This window comes from Coenobita brevimanus, chromosome 35 (assembly GCF_032717465.1).
Source record: "Coenobita brevimanus isolate Jiangsu-jjx chromosome 35, ASM3271746v2, whole genome shotgun sequence".
In the NCBI taxonomy this organism is placed as follows: Eukaryota; Metazoa; Arthropoda; class Malacostraca; order Decapoda; family Coenobitidae; genus Coenobita; species Coenobita brevimanus.
In genome coordinates, this window is record NC_136988.1 from 3,308,655 (window position 1) to 3,326,544 (window position 17,890).

The following is a 17,890-nucleotide window of genomic DNA, read 5'->3' on the forward strand; positions in this document are numbered from 1 at the left end:
ACAGGACAGGTGACAGGTTGTATTTTTCTTTGTATTTTCCTTTAGGGTGTGATTGTTTGTGCGTGAGTTTTTTTTTTTTCTTTTTTTTTTTTGTGTGTGTGTGTGTGTTTAGTTCCCAGCATACTAGGCTGGGTGTGGCAGGTAGGTGGGTTTGGGGAGGGAGGTGGGGTGGGGGGAGGCGGGAAAGGGGGGACTTCTTCCACTTCCATCTTCCTCTCCGTCTGTCCTGTCTGCCTGTCCTCAGCGCAGCCGAACGTGCTGGGATGGTGTGTCTGTCTGTTAGTGTCTGTCTGCTTTAGTGCTTCTTTCTCTTCCCCACCTTTACTTTTTTATGCGCTTTTTCTTTTTCTGTCGTTCTAGAGTGAGCGTGATGGAGAGAGGGTAGAGGGGCGAGTAGGAGCGAGGGAGCGAGTTGGAGATAGACATAGGACCTACTACATAATACTAATTGCTAAAGGTATCTTGCCTGTATTTAACTAATATACTTTGATAATACTTTAAACATTTGCTCTAGTCCAGTACTTTTGTGATATACTTTGAGATATTTTGATATATAAAATCTTCTGCCAGAGTAACCTAACAGCTGCTGCCATTGCTACTTGTATACTTTGTAAATGTATTGTAATTGTAAACTCCTGTAAAACATTAAAGATAATAAAAGAATCAGCTGTATATCATCTTTACTTTGCCCTTTATGGTATTACAAATGACTAAAATACAATATCACAGAAAAAGTAAACTATGCAAAGAAAGCATACAATGATATACTCTAGTTCCCAAAGACATGGAACAGAGTACACAGTAGACTCCAGCAAAAGTTAACTTGCTGGTATAAACTCTTGGGTATAAAAACCCACAATTCAACTTTGACTTTACTGTATACCAGTTCCACGATCTCGAAAAATCCTAAGTCCAAACAACACTTCAATTTGGACTTAGGAATTTCTCGAGTGACTGGATCTGGTATAAGTCTTAAGGGCACCAAAACCCTTACTTCGGACTTAGACTTTATACCGACCAGAGAAGTGAGTATAAAGTCTAGGGATATAAAACCCCTACTTCAACTTAGAAACTTTATGACTGAAAGGGGGGGTTACACCTACCTTACCTTAAAAAACTCTACGGATGTAAAACTCCTATTTTAAGTTCGAAAATTTTGTTGTTTGATATAAAGTCTATGGATGAAAAACCCTTACTTCAACTTTAAAAATCTGAGTTGTGTAAAAACTCTACGGATATAAAACCCCCATTTCAACTTAAATATTTCTAGAGCTATTATATGTAAAATCTACGGATGCAAAACCCTTATTTCGGAGTTTGTGCAGACCCCTCCCCCAGGTACAGGAAAACCAGTACTTTGGTCAGCTATGGTTTATTGATGGGTAACTACAGTATTTGTACAAGACTGACTAGCTTCATTACTTAGTGCAATTAGCACTGCCTTGACTAGCAGTAATAGCCTTATTTCGGCTGTTTATAATCCTCCAGTTATTTCCTCTGGTGCCTGCAGTTTATTCATGTTACTGCCAGACTGTTTTATATATACTCTGGTGCTGAAGCTCCTGTACACTGGCCCTCCAGGTCATCTCGCTGGTTGGTAGTTTTCATAGTACTTCTTACCTTAGTGTTCTCCATTCAGGTTTTTTCCCATGTGTACTTAAGGTATCTTGATAAGGAAACCTGCAATGAGTGTACTGCAAACACACTGCATGTAAGTCTGACCAGCTCTTGTATCCAGTGTAGGTAATGGTGTTCTTTACCCATGTCCTATTTCAGAGTAGATCCAGATACTCTTATGTATCCCTTCACTAGTGCTGTTATCAAAGCCTTCTTGCCATCCTGTCAGTGAAAGTTCCAAGTCTATTGTGCAGTCATGTTTACCCCTTCGTCAAAGTCCAAGTGAGGTACTGAAGTGGGTATACTGCACCTTTATCAAAGTTCATCAAGCCAGATCTAAAGACTATCATTCTCAAAGCAGCTAAGTTAAAATATCAAGGCTTGAATGCCATTGGTAGTGCTAAGTTAATATGAATCCTTGAATGCCATTGGTAGTGCTAAGTTAATATGAATCCTTGAATGCCATTGGTAGTGCTAAGTTAATATGAATCCTTGAATGCCATAGGTAGTGCTAAGTTAAAAGTATGAAGGCTCCAATGCCATATAGTGCTAAATTGATATGAAGGCTTGAATACTATAGGTAGTGCTAAGTTAATATGAAGGCTTGAATACCATAGGTAGTGCTCAGTTAATATGAAGGTTTGAATGCCATAGGTAGTGCTAAGTTAATATGAAGGCTTGAATGCCATAGGTAGTGCTAAGTTAAAAATATGAAAGCTTGAATGCCAGAGGTAGTGCTAAGTTAAATTATGAAGGCTTGAATGCCATAGGTAGTACTATGTTAAAAGTGTGAAGGCTTGAATGCCAGAGGTAGCGCTAAGTTAAAAGTATGAAGGCTTGAATGCCATAGGTAGTACTGTGTTAGAAGTATGAAGGCTTGAATGCCATAGGTAGTGCTATGTTAAAAGTATGAAGGCTTGAATGCCATAGGTAGTGCTATGTTAAAAGTATGAAGGCTTGAATGCCATAGGTAGTGCTATGTTAAAAGTATGAAGGCTTGAATACAATAGGTAGTGCGAAGTTAAAAACATGAAGGCTTGAATGCCATAGGTAGTGCTAAGTTATATATATGAAGGCTTGATTGCCACAGGTAATGAAGGGAGGTGTGACTCACTGGGTACTGATGCACTATCCTTTTGGTCCTACCCACCCCTATTTAGTAACCATTTGGTAGGTAAGGTCCAGGGATAATAGGTAAAGTATCTGGATCTCCTCTAATGGCTTGAATAAAATTACTATTATTTACTGCATGTGTATAGATAAGATGGTTAGTTACAGTCTTTGTGCATGGTTAAGTGTCCTATTCAGATTCAGTTTTCAAAGTAAAACGTCAGTGGGAATTAAGCTTTGTGTCTGGATCCTAACTCTTCAGTTCATACCATATTGTTGTTTGTTGTCAGCCTAAGTAGGTATTTAACACCACCACTCCAGTCCTTTATTCCGGCAATCTTTACAAGGTATTTTCCTCTATAGGATAAAAAGCGTCAGCAACCGTAGTCCTAACTAGTTGGTTCATTATTTCCAAGTGTCACTTATGGAGGGAGAGTAAGAAATTGTTTTGGAAGGAGGTAAAGAAAGTAAGGCAGTGTGAAAGGGGAAATGGTAGGGGAGTGAAAGATAGGAATAATAGATTGTTGGTGGAGAAGGGAGAGAAACTGAGGAGATGGAAGGAGCACTTTGAGGATTTGTTGAATGTAGAGAGTGAGAGCAGTGCGAGTATAAGTGGTTGGGGAATGGCTGGGAGAAGAAGAGATGAGAGGAGGGAGGAAGAGATCAGTAGGGCGGAAGTAGTGGAAGCGATGGAGAAGATTAAGTTGGGAAAGGCCCCAGGAATTGATGGAGTGTGTGGTGAAATGCTTAGATATGGGGGTGAGATTGTTGTGGAGTGGATATGGAAGTTGTGTAGATTGGCTTGGGAAGAGGGAACGGTTCCAGAGGACTGGAAATCAGGTATAATTGTTCCTTTATACAAAGGTAAAGGGGAGAGAGAAGTGTGTGGTAACCATAGGGGTATTTGCCTACTTAGTGTGACTGGTAAAATATATGGTAGAATACTCATAGATAGGGTTAGGCATATGACAGAGGAGCTAGTTGGAGAACAAGGAGGATTTAGGAAGGGAAAAGGGTGTGTAGATCAGATATTTGTTCTAAGATGTTTAGTGGAGAAGTATCTAGAGAAGGGAAGGAACGTGTATGCTGCCTTTATGGACTTGGAGAAAGCTTATGACAATAGATAGGCAAGGTATGTGGAAAGTATTAAGAATATATGGAGTGGAGGGGAAATTATTGAGTGCTGTGAAGAGTATGTTCGAGGGAGCTAGGGCTGCGGTGCGAGTGGATGGTGAGCTGAGTGAGTTCTTTGATCTCAATGTGGGACTGAATCAGGGTTGTGTGATGTCTCCATGGCTGTTTAATATATACATGGGCGGGGTTGTAAAGGAGGTGCAGGGTAGGGCAGTGGATGTGGGGGTGGCTCTAATGAATGAGGGTGAGATTTGGAAGCTTCCGGTGTTGCTGTTTGCTGATGATACAGTACTGTTAAGTGAAGATGAATGGGAGTTGCAAGGTTTGGTGAATGAATTTGGGACAGTGTGTAGGAGGAGGAATCTGAAAGTTAATGTAAACAAAAGTAAAGTTATGGTGTTTGAGAGGAATGAAGTCACAGAGTGTGCAGTGAGGTTGGGTGGTGAGGATATGGAGAATGTGAGTGCATTCAAGTACTTGGATAGTGTGTGGTAGGTAGTGCGTGAAAGGGTACAGCAGGGAAGGAAGGTTGTTGGTACACTGAAAGCAGTGATGAGAAATAGGGAGGTGAGTATGGAAGTTAAGAAGTCACTGCATGATAATACTGTGATCCCTACCTTGACGTATGGAAGCGAGGCATGGACCTTGCAAGAGGGGAACAAGTCAAGAGTGAGAGCAGTGGAAATGAGTTACTTGAGAGGAGCATGTGGAGTGACGTGGAGGGACAGGTTGACGAATGAAGAAGTGAAGGAACGCTGTGGGGTGGATGTGGATGTGGTTGAGAAGATCAGGAGAAATACACTGAGGTGGTTTGGACATGTGAAGAGAATGGAGAATGAAAGACTGACTAAGAGGGTGTATGTAGGTGAGGTGGAGGGAGGGAGAGGGAGAGGTAGACCGAGGATGAGGTGGAGGGATGGAGTTGAGAGGTATATGAGGGGGGGGGTGAGTTGGGGGGGGTGAGTCGGGGGGAGGGTAGTCAAATGGTGGGTGACAGAGTGACTTGGAGGCGTTTTGTCTGCGGCCACCCTTTGCGGGATTAGGGCGTCGGGCTATAGATAGATAGATAGATAGTCACTTATTCGATGCAAATTCTTGTGTTTCCTCCAAGACAAGGATCTTTCTGGCCAGGACAGGTTTCTCATCAAGTGAAAGGCGAAGAGAGGCAGTGTGTGGAGGTCCAGTTTTATTGTACCCATGTCAAATATAATCTGGCCAAAGTTCTTCAAACCAGGACTTAAATGGGCATCTCTCTGGGCAGGGTGGCGAATTCTGATCGGCTGAATGGCGAAAAGGCGAGTAGTGTTGGTGTCATCGATGGAGTGGCTAAGACAGGCGAGGAGTGGAGATGTGGATGGAGTGGCGAGAAGTGTGACCACACCTGCGGGAGAAAGTCTGAGGAGATCACACTGCACAGGTACAGAGTTTGTTTTTACTTATAATGTTTTCATCAGTGTCTGCTTCCTCCGCCCGTACTGAAGCCAACTGGGGTTTAATATTCATGGAGAAAGTGCTTAAATTATGGGAAATTATCAGAGTAAAAGGAAAGAATCAGTTATATTAGTCCTTGAGAGGGCCCTGGGGTGGGGTGAGGGGGGGTGAGGGGGGGTGTGGTGAGGGGGGTGGGGGTGTGGTGAGGGGGGTGGGGGGGGTGTGGTGAGGAGGGGTGGGGTGAGGAGGGGTGTGGTGAGGAGGGGTGGGGTGAGGAGGGGTGGGGTGAGGGGGGTGAGGGGGGGTGGGGTGAGGGGGGGTGAGGGGGGGTGAGGGGGGGTGGGGTGAGGGGGTGGTAGTGGGGTGAAGGGGGGTGTTGGGTTGAGGGGAGGGAGGATGGGGAAAAGGGGAGGGAGGAGCAAGGGGTTGGGGAGTAGGAAGGAGTCAGCAGCTAGACGAAAGAGGGAGAAGGGGAATAGTGAAGAGCATATCCATTCCAGTACTCAATAATAAACAGTCCAACCCAACCACTATATCCAATCCAGTCCATCCTATCCCCACGATATTCAACCCAACCCAACCCCACGACATCCAACCCAACCCAACCCAACCCCACGATATCCAACCCAACCCAACCCAACCCCACGACATCCAACCCAACCCAACCCAACCCCACGATATCCAACCCAACCCAACCCAACCCCACGACATCCAACCAACCCAACTCAAACCAACCCCACGACATCCAACCCAACCCAACCCAACCCCACGACATCCAACCCAACCCAACCCCACGACATCCAGTCCAGCCCAAACCCACGACATCCAGTCCAGCCCAAACCCACGACATCCAGTCCAACCCAACCCCACGACATCCAACCCAACCAAACCCAACCCATCCCCACGATATCCATCCCAACCCTCCACATCATCCAATTCTTCCTTCAGTATCAAGCCCTTTCAACCAATCTCACCTTATATAACCATCCCAACCCCACAATATTCACACCAACCCCACAGCAAATAGTTTTCAGGTATAAAGACAGAGGTAACTTAGGTATGATAAAAGACTTCCAGATTTTATTAAACAAAAGTAAGGTTTATTTCGAGTTGGCTTCATCAGTAGAGTTGTCAGGGATCAGGAAGGCTCTGGTGGGTAGGTGGGTGGTAGGTGGGTAGGTGGGTGGTAGGTGGGTAGGTGGGTGGTAGGTGGGTAGGTGGGTGGTAGGTGGGTAGGTGGGTGGCAGGTGGGTAGGTGGGTGGTAGGTGGGTAGGTGGGTGGTAGTTGGGTAGGTGGGTGGTAGTTGGGTAGGTGGGTGGTAGTTGGGTAGGTGGGTAGGTGGGTAGGTGGGTGGCAGGTGGGTAGGTGGGTGGCAGGTGGGTAGGTGGGTAGCTGGGTGGCAGGTGGGTAGCTGGGTGGCAGGTGGGTAGCTGGGTGGCAGGTGGGTAGCTGGGTGGCAGGTGGGTAGCTGGGTGGCAGGTGGTAGCTGGGTGGCAGGTGGGTAGCTGGGTGGCGGGTGGGTGGCAGGTGGGTGGCGGGTGGGTAGCTGAGTGGCGGGTGGCGGGTGGGTGGCAGGTGGGTGGCAGGTGGCGGGTGGGTGGCAGGTGGCGGGTGGGTGGCAGGTGGGTGGCAGGTGGGTGGCAGGTGTGTGGTGGGTGGCAGGTGGCAGGTGGGTGGCAGGTGGGTGGCAGGTGGGTGGCAGGTGGGTGGCAGGTGTGTGGTGGGTGGCAGGTGTGTGGTGGGTGGCAGGTGTGTGGTGGGTGGCAGGTGGGTGGCAGGTGTGTGGTGGGTGGCAGGTGTGTGGTGGGTGGCAGGTGTGTGGTGGGTGGCAGGTGTGTGGTGGGTGGCAGGTGTGTGGTGGGTGGCAGGTGTGTGGTGGGTGGCAGGTGTGTGGTGGGTGGCAGGTGTGTGGTGGGTGGCAGGTGGGTGGCAGGTGGCAGGTGGCAGGTGGCAGGTGGGTTGTAAGGGGGTGGTAGGTGGCAGGTGGGTTGTAAGGGGGTGGTAGGTGGCAGGTGGGTGGCAGGTGGGTGGTAGGTGGTAGGTGGGTGGTAGGTGGCAGGTGGGTGGCAAGTGGTTGGCAAGTGGCAAGTGGTTGGCAAGTGGCAAGTGGTTGGCAGGTGGCAAGTGGTTGGCAGGTGGCAAGTGGTTGGCAGGTGGCAAGTGGTTGGCAGGTGGCAAGTGGTTGGCGGGTGGCAAGTGGTTGGCGGGTGGCAAGTGGTTGGCGGGTGGCAAGTGGTTGGCGGGTGGCAAGTGGTTGGCGGGTGGCAAGTGGTTGGCGGGTGGCAAGTAGTTGGCAGGTGGCAAGCAGGAGGGGGATAGCAGGGGGGTGGCAGAAAGGTGGCAGGTGGCAGGAAGGTGGCAGGTGGCAGGAAGGTGGCAGGTGGCAGGAAGGTGGCAGGTGGCAAGTGGACGACAAGTGGATGACAGGTGGCAGGTAGGTGGCAGGTAGGTGGTAGGTGGCAGGTGGGTGGCAGGTGGCAGGTGGGTGGTAGTTGGCAGGTGGGTGGTAGTTGGTAGGTGGGTGGTAGTTGGCATGTGGCAGATGGTAAGTTACATGTGGGTGCTTGGGTGGTGGCAGGTGGGTGGTGGCAGGTGGGTGGTGGCAGGTGGGTGGCAGGTGGGTGGCAGGTGGGTGGCAGGTGGGTGGCAGGTGGCAGGTGGGTGGCAGGTGGGTGGTAGGTGGCAGGTGGGTGGCAGGTGGGTGGTAGGTGGGTGGTAGGTGGCAGGTGGGTGGCAGGTGGGTGGTAGGTGGCAGGTGGGTGGCAGGTGGGTGGCAGGTGGGTGGTGGGTGGCAGGTGGGTGGTAGGTGGGTGGTAGGTGGGTGGTAGGTGGCAGGTGGGTGGTAGGTAGTGGGTGGTAGGTGGCAGGTGGGTGGTAGGTAGTGGGTGGTAGTGGGTGGTAGGTAGTGGGTGGTAGGTAGTGGGTGGTAGGTAGTGGGTGGTAGGTAGTGGGTGGTAGGTAGTGGGTGGTAGGTAGTGGGTGGTAGGTGGTGGGTGGCAGGTAGTGGGTGGCAGGTAGTGGGTGGCAGGCAGTGGGTGGTGAGTGGCAGGCAGTGGGTGGTGAGTGGCAGGCAGTGGGTGGTGAGTGGCAGGTGGCAGGTAGTGGGTGGTGAGTGGCAGGTGGCAGGTAGTGGGTGGTGAGTGGCAGGTGGCAGGTAGTGGGTGGTGAGTGGCAGGTGGCAGGTAGTGGGTGGTGAGTGGCAGGTAGTGGGTGGTGAGTGGCAGGTTGTGGGTGGTGAGTGGCAGGTGGCAGGTAGTGGGTGGTGAGTGGCAGGTGGCAGGTAGTGGGTGGTGAGTGGCAGGTGGCAGGTAGTGGGTGGTGAGTGGCAGGTGGCAGGTAGTGGGTGGTGAGTGGCAGGTGGCAGGTAGTGGGTGGTGAGTGGCAGGTGGCAGGTAGTGGGTGGTGAGTGGCAGGTGGCAGGTAGTGGGTGGTGAGTGGCAGGTGGCAGGTAGTGGGTGGTGAGTGGCAGGTGGCAGGTAGTGGGTGGTGAGTGGCAGGTGGCAGGTAGTGAGTGGCAGGTGGCAGGTAGTGGGTGGTGAGTGGCAGGTGGCAGGTAGTGGGTGGTGAGTGGCAGGTGGCAGGTAGTGGGTGGTGAGTGGCAGGTGGCAGGTAGTGGGTGGTGAGTGGCAGGTGGCAGGTAGTGGGTGGTGAGTGGCAGGTGGCAGGTAGTGGGTGGTGAGTGGCAGGTGGCAGGTAGTGGGTGGTGGTGGCAGGTGGCAGGTAGTGGGTGGTGGGTGGCAGGTGGCAGGTAGTGGGTGGCGGGTGGCAGGTGGCAGGTAGTGGGTGGTGAGTGGCAGGTGGCAGGTAGTGGGTGGTGAGTGGCAGGTGGCAGGTAGTGGGTGGTGAGTGGCAGGTGGCAGGTGGGTGGTGAGTGGCAGGTGGGCTGTAGGTGGTGGTGGCAGGTGGGTGGTGAGTGGCAGGTGGGCTGTAGGTGGTGGTGGCAGGTGGGTGGTAGGTGGTTGGTGGCAGGTGGGTGGTAGGTGGTTGGTGTGCAGGTGGCAGGTGGGTGGTAGGTGGCAGGTGGGTGGGTGGTGGCAGATGGGTGGGTGGTGGCAGATGGGTGGGTGGTGGCAGGTGGGTGGGTGGTGGCAGGTGGGTGGCAGTGGCAGATGGGTGGCAGTGGCAGATGGGTGGCAGGTGGTAGATGGGTGGCAGGTGGGTAGCAGGTGGCAGGGGAGCGGCAGGTGGCAGGGGAGCGGCAAACGGCAGATAGCTGGTAGGTGGTGGGTGGGTAGTGGGTGGTGGGTGGGTAGTGGGTGGTGGGTGGGTAGTGGGTGGTGGGTGGGTAGTGGGTGGCAGGTGGGTAGTGGGTGGCAGGTGGGTAGTGGGTGGCAGGTGGGTAGTGGGTGGCAGGTGGGTAGTGAGTGGCAGGTGGGTTGTGAGTGGCAGGTGGGAAGTAGGTGGTGGATAGGTGGCAGGTAGGTAGGAGGTGGTGGATAGGTGGCAGGTGGGTAGTAGGTGGTGGATAGGTGGCAGGTGGGTAGTAGGTGGTGGATAGGTGGCAGGTGGGTAGTAGGTGGTGGATAGGTGGCAGGTGGGTAGTAGGTGGTGGATAGGTGGCAGGTGGGTAGTAGGTGGTGGATAGGTGGCAGGTGGTGGATAGGTGGCAGGTGGTGGATAGGTGGCAGGTGGTGGATAGGTGGCAGGTGGTGGATAGGTGGCAGGTGGTGGATAGGTGGCAGGTGGTGGATAGGTAGCAGGTGGTGGCTGGTGTGTGGCAGATGAGTGGTGTTGGCCGGTTGGTGGGAGGTGTTGGTCGGTTGGTGGGAGGTGTTGGCCGGTTGGTGGCAGATGGCAGGTTGTGGGTGGCAGGTTGTGGGTGGCAGGTGGTGGGTGGCAGGTGGTGGGTGGCAGGTGGTGGGTGGCAGGTGGGTGGTAGGTGGTGGGTGGCAGGTGGGTGGTAGGTGGTGGGTGGCAGGTGGTGGGTGGTAGGTGGTGGGTGGTGGGTGGTGGGTGGTGGGTGGTGGGTGGTAGGTGGTGGGTGGTGGGTGGTGGGCGGTAGGTGGTGGGTGGCAGGTGGGTGGTAGGTGGTGGGTGGCAGGTGGGTGGTAGGTGGTGGGTGGCAGGTGGGTGGTAGGTGGTGGGTGGCAGGTGGTGGGTGGCAGGTGGGTGGTGGGTGGCAGGTGGGTGGTGGGTGGCAGGTGGGTGGTGGGTGACAGGTGGTGGGTTGGTGGCATCTGGGTGGCAGGTGCCAGTGGCAGGTGCCAGGTGGCAGTTGGCAGGTGCCAGGTGGCAGTTGGCAGGTGGGTGGTGGGTAGCAGGTGGGTGATGGGTAGGAGGGGGTAAGAGGTGGTGGGTAAGAGGTGGTGGGTAGGAGGTGGTGGGTAGGAGGTGGTGGGTAGGAGGTGGGTATATGGTGGGTAGGAGGTGGGTATATGGTGGGTAGGAGGTGAGTAGGTGGTGGGTAGGTGAGTAGGTGGTGGGTAGGTGAGTAGGTGGTGGGTAGGTGAGTAGGTGGTGGGTAGGAGGTGAGTAGGTGGTGGGTAGGAGGTGAGTAGGTGGTGGGTAGGAGGTGAGTAGGTGGTGGGTAGGAGGTGAGTAGGTGGTGGGTAGGAGGTGAGTAGGAGGTGAGTAGGAGGTGGGTAGGAGGTGAGTAGGAGGTGAGTAGGAGGTGAGTAGGAGGTGGGTAGGAGGTGAGTAGGAGGTGAGTAGGTGGTGGGTAGGAGGTGAGTAGGTGGTGGGTAGGAGGTGAGTAGGTGGTGGGTAGGAGGTGAGTAGGTGGTGGGTAGGTGGTGGCTGGTGAGTGGCAGGTGGTGGCTGATGAGTGGCAGGTGGTGGCTGATGAGTGGCAGGTGGTGGCTGATGAGTGGCAGGTGGTGGCTGATGAGTGGCAGGTGGTGGCTGGTGAGTGGCAGATGGGTGGGAGGTGGTGGGTGCTTTTTTTTTTTTATGCAAGGAAGAAGGAACGCAGCGAGCCCGCAATTATTGTTCCTTCAAAGAGAAAAACAAAATACAAGAGAGAGCCAAATTCAAGATCCGATCATTTCGAGATGACTGGACACACTGCGTTTGAAAGACTGGAGATCATAGGAAGTAGGAAATACAGACAGAGGGAGACAGTTCCAGAGTTGACCTGTTGCATAAATGAAAGACTGGGAGTAATGGTTAACTCTTGCATTAGAGAGTTGGACAGAAAAGGGATGAGAGTTTGCTGCTAGACGGGTGCTACGCGCCAGTAATAGAGGAGGAGGGATGCATGCAGACAGTTCAGAGAAGCAGTGACCATTCAAGCAGCGATAGAAAAGAGATAAAGAAGCAACAGTTCGACGAAGAGACAGAGGTTGAAGGGAGTCAGTAAGAGGAGGAGAGTTAATGAGACGAAAAGCCTTTGACTCCACCCTATTGAGAAGAGCTGTATATGGGGAGCCTCCCCACACATGAGAGTTGTACTCCACACAGGGGTGGATAAAACCCCTGTATAGAGTCAACAATTGTGTAGGGGTAAAGAAGGTATGGAGTCGGCTTAGCACACCTAATCTCTTGGAAGCAGATTTTACAAGAGATGTAATACAATCTTTCCAAGGTAAGTCCCGAGTAAATGAAACCCCAAGCATGTTCAAGGATGATGCAGGATTAAGCTGAATATTATTAAACATTAGTGGGTATACCTGCGGAATATTTTGTCGGGTTGATAGGTGTAAAAACAGAGTTTTTGATGCATTAAAAAAAACAAGATTATTTTTACCCCAGTCAGAGATATGAGCCAAGTCAGACATTAGGTGTGCCATAGCCTCGTCCCTTATTTGTTGAAGTAACAGCTGAGATGGACGTTGCGGGAACCAAATGGATAGGTGAAAGGTGGAGTCATCAGCATATGAGTGGATAGGGTTAGATGTACAGCTTAGAAGGTCATTGATGAATAAAAGGAAGAGAGTTGGTGATAGGACAGAGCCCTGAGGAACACCACTGTTGATAGATCTAGGAGAAGAACGATGGCCATCTACAACAGCGGCTATAGAACGACCAGAAAGGAAGTTAGAGATGAAGGCACAGATAGAAGGATAGAAATCGTAAGAGGGCAGTTTGAAAATTAAAGATTTATGCCAGACTCGATCAAAAGCCTTTGAGATGTCAAGTGCAATGGCAAAGCTTTCGCCAAAGTCCCGAAAGAAGGATGACCAGGAGTCTGAAAGGTAGGTGAGAAGATCGCCAGTGGAGCGTCCCTAACGGAACCCATACTGACGATTAGAAAGAAGGTTGTGATAGGAAAGAAGCTTTAAAATTTTTCTAGTAAGAACTGACTCGAAAACTTTTGAGATACAGGATGTTAAAGCAATTGGACGATAGTTAGAGGATTGGGAATGGTCACCCTTCTTTGGGACTGGCTGAATGAGAGCAAACTTCCAGCAAGAAGGAAAGGTTTAAGTTGATAGACAAAGGCGAAAGAGTTTGCCTAGGCAGGGTGTAAGCACAGAAGCACAGTTCTTGAGAACAACAGGAGGGACTCCATCAGGCCCATATGCTTTGTTAGTATTGAGGCCAGTGATGGCATAAAATACATCAGATGAAGAAATTTTAATATCAGCCATGAGGAAGTCAGAGGGAGGAAGCGATGGAGGAACTGCTCCGGAATCGGCTAAGGTGGAATTGGAGAAAGTCTGAGCGAAGAGATCTGCTTTATCAGTAGAAGAAATAGCTACAGAGTCATCAGAGTAGAAAAGAGGAGGGATGGATGATGACGTAATGTTGTTAGAAAGGTTTTTGGCAAGGTGAGGAAGGAGCGGGAAGAATTCGAGTTGGAGAGTTGAGAGCATTTAGTACGGATGAAATTATTTTCAGTAGAGCGAAGAACAGACTTAACACGATTCCGGGCAGAAACGTATAAAAGATGTGATTCAGGGGTGGGTTGGCTTTGGTACCTTTTATAGGCCCTCTCCTTGTTGCGGACAGAATTAGAACAAGCGTGATTAAACCAAGGCTTTCTTGCATTAGTCAGAGGATATGGGAAAGGAATGTATGCTTCCATGCCCGAGAGAATAACCTTCGTAATGCGGAAGGCACACCCAGATGGCAGGTGCTGGGTGGTTGGTGGGAGATGGTGGCAGGTTGGTGGGAGATGGTGGCAGGTTAGTGGGAGGTGGCAGGTTGGAGGAAAGGTGGGAGGTGGCAGGTTGGTGGGAGGTGGCAGGTTGGAGGAAAGGTGGGAGGTGGCAGGTTGGTGGGAGGTGGCAGGTTGGTGGCAGGTGGCAGGTTGGAGGAAAGGTGGGAGGTGGCAGGTTGGAGGAAAGGTGGGAGGTGGCAGGTTGGTGGGAGGTGGCAGGTTGGTGGGAGGTGGCAGGTTGGTGGGAGGTGGCAGGTTGGTGGGAGGTGGCAGGTTGGTGGGAGGTGGCAGGTTGGTGGGAGGTGGCAGGTTGGTGGGAGGTGGCAGGTGGCAGGTTGGTGGGAGGTGGCAGGTGGCAGGTTGGTGGGAGGTGGCAGGTGGCAGGTTGGTGGGAGGTGGCAGGTTGGTGGGAGGTGGCAGGTGGCAGGTTGGTGGGAGGTGGCAGGTTGGTGGGAGGTGGCAGGTTGGTGGGAGGTGGCAGGTTGGTGGGAGGTGGCAGGTTGGTGGGAGGTGGCAGGTGGCAGGTTGGTGGCAGGTGGCAGGTGGCAGGTTGGTGGCAGGTGGCAGGTTGGTGGCAGGTGGCAGGTTGGTGGCAGGTGGCAGGTTGGTGGGAGGTGGCAGGTGGCAGGTTGGTGGGAGGTGGCAGGTGGCAGGTTGGTGGGAGGTGGCAGGTGGCAGGTTGGTGGGAGGTGGCAGGTGGCAGGTTGGTGGGAGGTGGCAGGTGGCAGGTTGGTGGGAGGTGGCAGGTGGCAGGTTGGTGGGAGGTGGCAGGTGGCAGGTTGGTGGGAGGTGGCAGGTTGGTGGCAGGTGGGAGGTGGCAGGTTGGTGGCAGGTGGCAGGTTGGTGGCAGGTGGCAGGTTGGTGGCAGGTGGCAGGTTGGTGGCAGGTGGCAGGTTGGTGGCAGGTGGCAGGTTGGTGGCAGGTGGCAGGTTGGTGGCAGGTTGGTGGCAGGTGGCAGGTTGGTGGCAGGTTGGTGGCAGGTGGCAGGTTGGTGGCAGGTTGGTGGCAGGTGGCAGGTGGCAGGTTGGTGGGAGGTGGCAGGTGGCAGGTTGGTGGCAGGTGGCAGGTTGGTGGGAGGTGGCAGGTGGCAGGTTGGTGGGAGGTGGCAGGTGGCAGGTTGGTGGGAGGTGGCAGGTGGCAGGTGGCAGGGAGGTGGCAGGTGGCAGGTTGGTGGGAGGTGGCAGGTGGCAGGTTGGTGGGAGGTGGCAGGTGGCAGGTTGGTGGGAGGTGGCAGGTGGCAGGTTGGTGGGAGGTGGCAGGTGGCAGGTTGGTGGGAGGTGGCAGGTGGCAGGTTGGTGGTGGGTGGCAGGTGGCAGGTTAGTGGGTGGCAGGTGGCAGGTGGCAGGTTAGTGGGTGGCAGGTGGCAGGTTGGTGGGTGGCAGGTGGCAGGTTGGTGGGTGGCAGGTGGCAGGTTGGTGGGTGGCAGGTGATGGGTGACGGGTGGCAGGTGATGGGTGACGGGTGGCAGGTGGTTGGTGACGGGTGGCAGGTGGGTTGTGGGTGGCAGGTGATAAGTTGGTGGTAGCTGGCAGGTGCCAGGTGGGTGGGTGGTGGGTGGGTGGGTGGCAGGTGGGTGGTAGGTGGGTGGCAGGTGGGTGGTAGGTGGGTGGTGGGTGGGTGGTAGGTGGGTGGTGGGTGGGTGGTAGGTGGGTGGTGGGTGGGTGGCAGGTGGGTGGTGGGTGGGTGGTGGGTGGGTGGTGGGTGGGTGGTGGGTGGGTGGTGGGTGGCAGGTGGGTGGTGGTAGGTGGTAGGTGGCAGGTAGGTGGTAGGTGGTAGGTGGCAGGTAGGTGGTAGGTGGTAGGTGGCAGGTAGGTGGTAGGTGGTAGGTGGCAGGTAGGTGGCAGGTAGGTGGCAGGTAGGTGGCAGGTAGGTGGCAGGTAGGTGGTAGGTGGTAGGTGGCAGGTAGGTGGTAGGTGGTAGGTGGCAGGTAGGTGGTAGGTGGCAGGTGGCATGTGTGTGGCCGGTGGCATGTGGGTGGCAGGTGGGTGGCAGGTGGGTGGCATGTGGGTGGCAGGTGGGTGGCAGGTGGGTGGCAGGTGGGTGGCAGGTGGGTGGCAGGTGGGGGGTGGCAGGTGGGGGTGGGTGGGGGATGGCAGGTGGGTTGCAGGTGGTAGATGGGTGGCTGGTGGGTGGCAAGTGGGCGGCTGGTGGGTGGCAAGTGGGCGGCTGGTGGGTGGCAAGTGGGCGGCTGGTGGGTGACAGGTGGGCGGCAGGTGGGCGGCTGGTGGGTGGCAGGTGGGCGGCTGGTGGGTGGCAGGTGGGCGGCTGGTGGGTGGCAGGTGGGCGGCTGGTGGGTGGCAGGTGGGTAGTGGGTGGCAGGTGGGCAGTGGGTGGCAGGTGGGCAGTGGGTGGCAGGTGGGTGGCAGTTGGATAATGGGTGGCAGGTGGGTGGCAGCTGGATAATGGGTGGCAGGTGGGTGGCAGCTGGATAATGGGTGGCAGTTGGATAATGGGTGGCAGGTGGGTGGTGGCAGGTGGGTGGTGACAGGTGGGTGGTGACAGGTGGGTGGTGACAGGTGACAAGTGGGTGGTGACAGGTGAGTGGTGGGTGGTGACAGGTGAGTGGTGACAGGTGAGTGGTGACAGGTGAGTGGTGACAGGTGAGTGGTGACAGGTGAGTGGTGGCAGGTGAGTGGTGGGTGGTGGCTGGTGACAGGTGGGTGGTGGCTGGTGACAGGTGGGTGGTGGCAGGTGACAGGTGGGTGGTGGCAGGTGACAGGTGGGTGGTGGCAGGTGACAGGTGGGTGGTGGCAGGTGGGTGGTGGCAGGTGACAGGTGGGTGGTGGCAGGTGACAGGTGAGTTGTGGCAGGTGACAGGTGAGTTGTGGCAGGTGAGTTGTGGCAGGTGACAGGTGGCAGGTGGGTAGAGGGTGGCAGGTGGCAGGTTTGTGGAAGGTTTGTGGCGGGTGACAGGTGACAGGGGGTGGTTGGTGGCAGGTGGCTGGTGGGTGGCAGATGGGTAATGGGTGGCAGATGGGTAATGGGTGGCAGATGGGTAATGGGTGGCAGATGGGTAGTGGGTGACAGGTTTGTGGCAGTTGGCAGGTTTGTGGCGGGTGGCAGGTTTGTGGCAGGCGGCAGGTGACACGTGACAGGTGGGTAGCGGGTGACAGGTGGGTAGCGGGTGGCAGGTGGGTGGCAGGTGGGTGGCAGGTGGGTGGCTGGTGGCTGGTGGGTGGCTGGTGGCAGGTGGGAGGTGGCAGGTGGGAGGTGGCAGGTGGGAGGTGGCAGGTGGGAGGTGGCAGGTGGGTGGTGGCAGGTGGGTGGTGGCAGGTGGGTGGTGGCAGGTGGGTGGTGGCAGGTGGGTGGTGGCAGGTGGGTGGTGGCAGGTGGGTGGTGGCAGGTGGGTGGTGGCAGGTGGGTGGTGGCAGGTGGGTGGTGGCAGGTGGGTGGTGGCAGGTGGGTGGTGGCAGATAGGTGGTAGTTGGCAAGTGGTAGTTGGCAGGTGGTAGTTGGCAAGTGGCAGATAGGTGGTAGTTGGCAAGTGGCAGATAGGTGGTAGTTGGCAAGTGGTAGTTGGCAGGTGGTAGTTGGCAGGTGGCAAGTAGCAGATAGGTGGTAGTTGGCAGGTGGCAAGTGGCAGATAGGTGGTAGTTGGCAGGTGGCAAGTAGCAGATAGGTGGTAGTTGGCAGGTGGCAAGTGGCAGATAGGTGGTAGTTGGCAGGTGGCAAGTGGCAGATAGGTGGTAGTTGGCAGGTGGCAAGTGGCAGATAGGTGGTAGTTGGCAGGTGGCAAGTGGCAGATAGGTGGTAGTTGGCAGGTGGCAAGTGGCAGATAGGTGGTAGTTGGCAGGTGGCAAGTGGCAGATAGGTGGTAGTTGGCAGGTGGCAAGTGGCAGATAGGTGGTAGTTGGCAGGTGGCAAGTGGCAGATAGGTGGTAGTTGGCAGGTGGCAAGTGGCAGATAGGTGGTAGTTGGCAGGTGGCAGGTGTGTGGTTGGTGGTAGATGGGTGGCAGTAGGCAGGTAGTCGATTGGTAAGAGGTAGTTGGCAGGTGGGAGGTAGGTGGCAGATGGGAGGTAGGTGGTAGGTGGCAGGTGGGAGGTAGGTGGTAGGTGGCAGGTGGGAGGTAGGTGGTAGGTGGCAGGTGGGAGGTAGGTGGTAGGTGGCAGGTGGGAGGTAGGTGGTAGGTGGCAGGTGGGAGGTAGGTGGTAGTTGGCAGGTGGGAGGTAGGTGGTAGTTGGCAGGTGGGAGGTAGGTGGTAGTTGGCAGGTGGGAGGTAGGTGGTAGTTGGCAGGTGGGAGGTAGGTGGTAGTTGGCAGGTGGGAGGTAGGTGGTAGTTGGCAGGTGGGAGGTAGGTGGTAGTTGGCAGGTGGGAGGTAGGTGGTAGTTGGCAGGTGGGAGGTAGGTGGTAGTTGGCAGGTGGGAGGTAGGTGGTAGTTGGCAGGTGGGAGGTGGGAGGTAGGTGGTAGTTGGCAGGTGGGAGGTGGGAGGTAGGTGGTAGTTGGCAGGTGGGAGGTGGGAGGTAGGTGGTAGTTGGCAGGTGGGAGGTGGGAGGTAGGTGGTAGTTGGCAGGTGGGAGGTGGGAGGTAGGTGGTAGTTGGCAGGTGGGAGGTA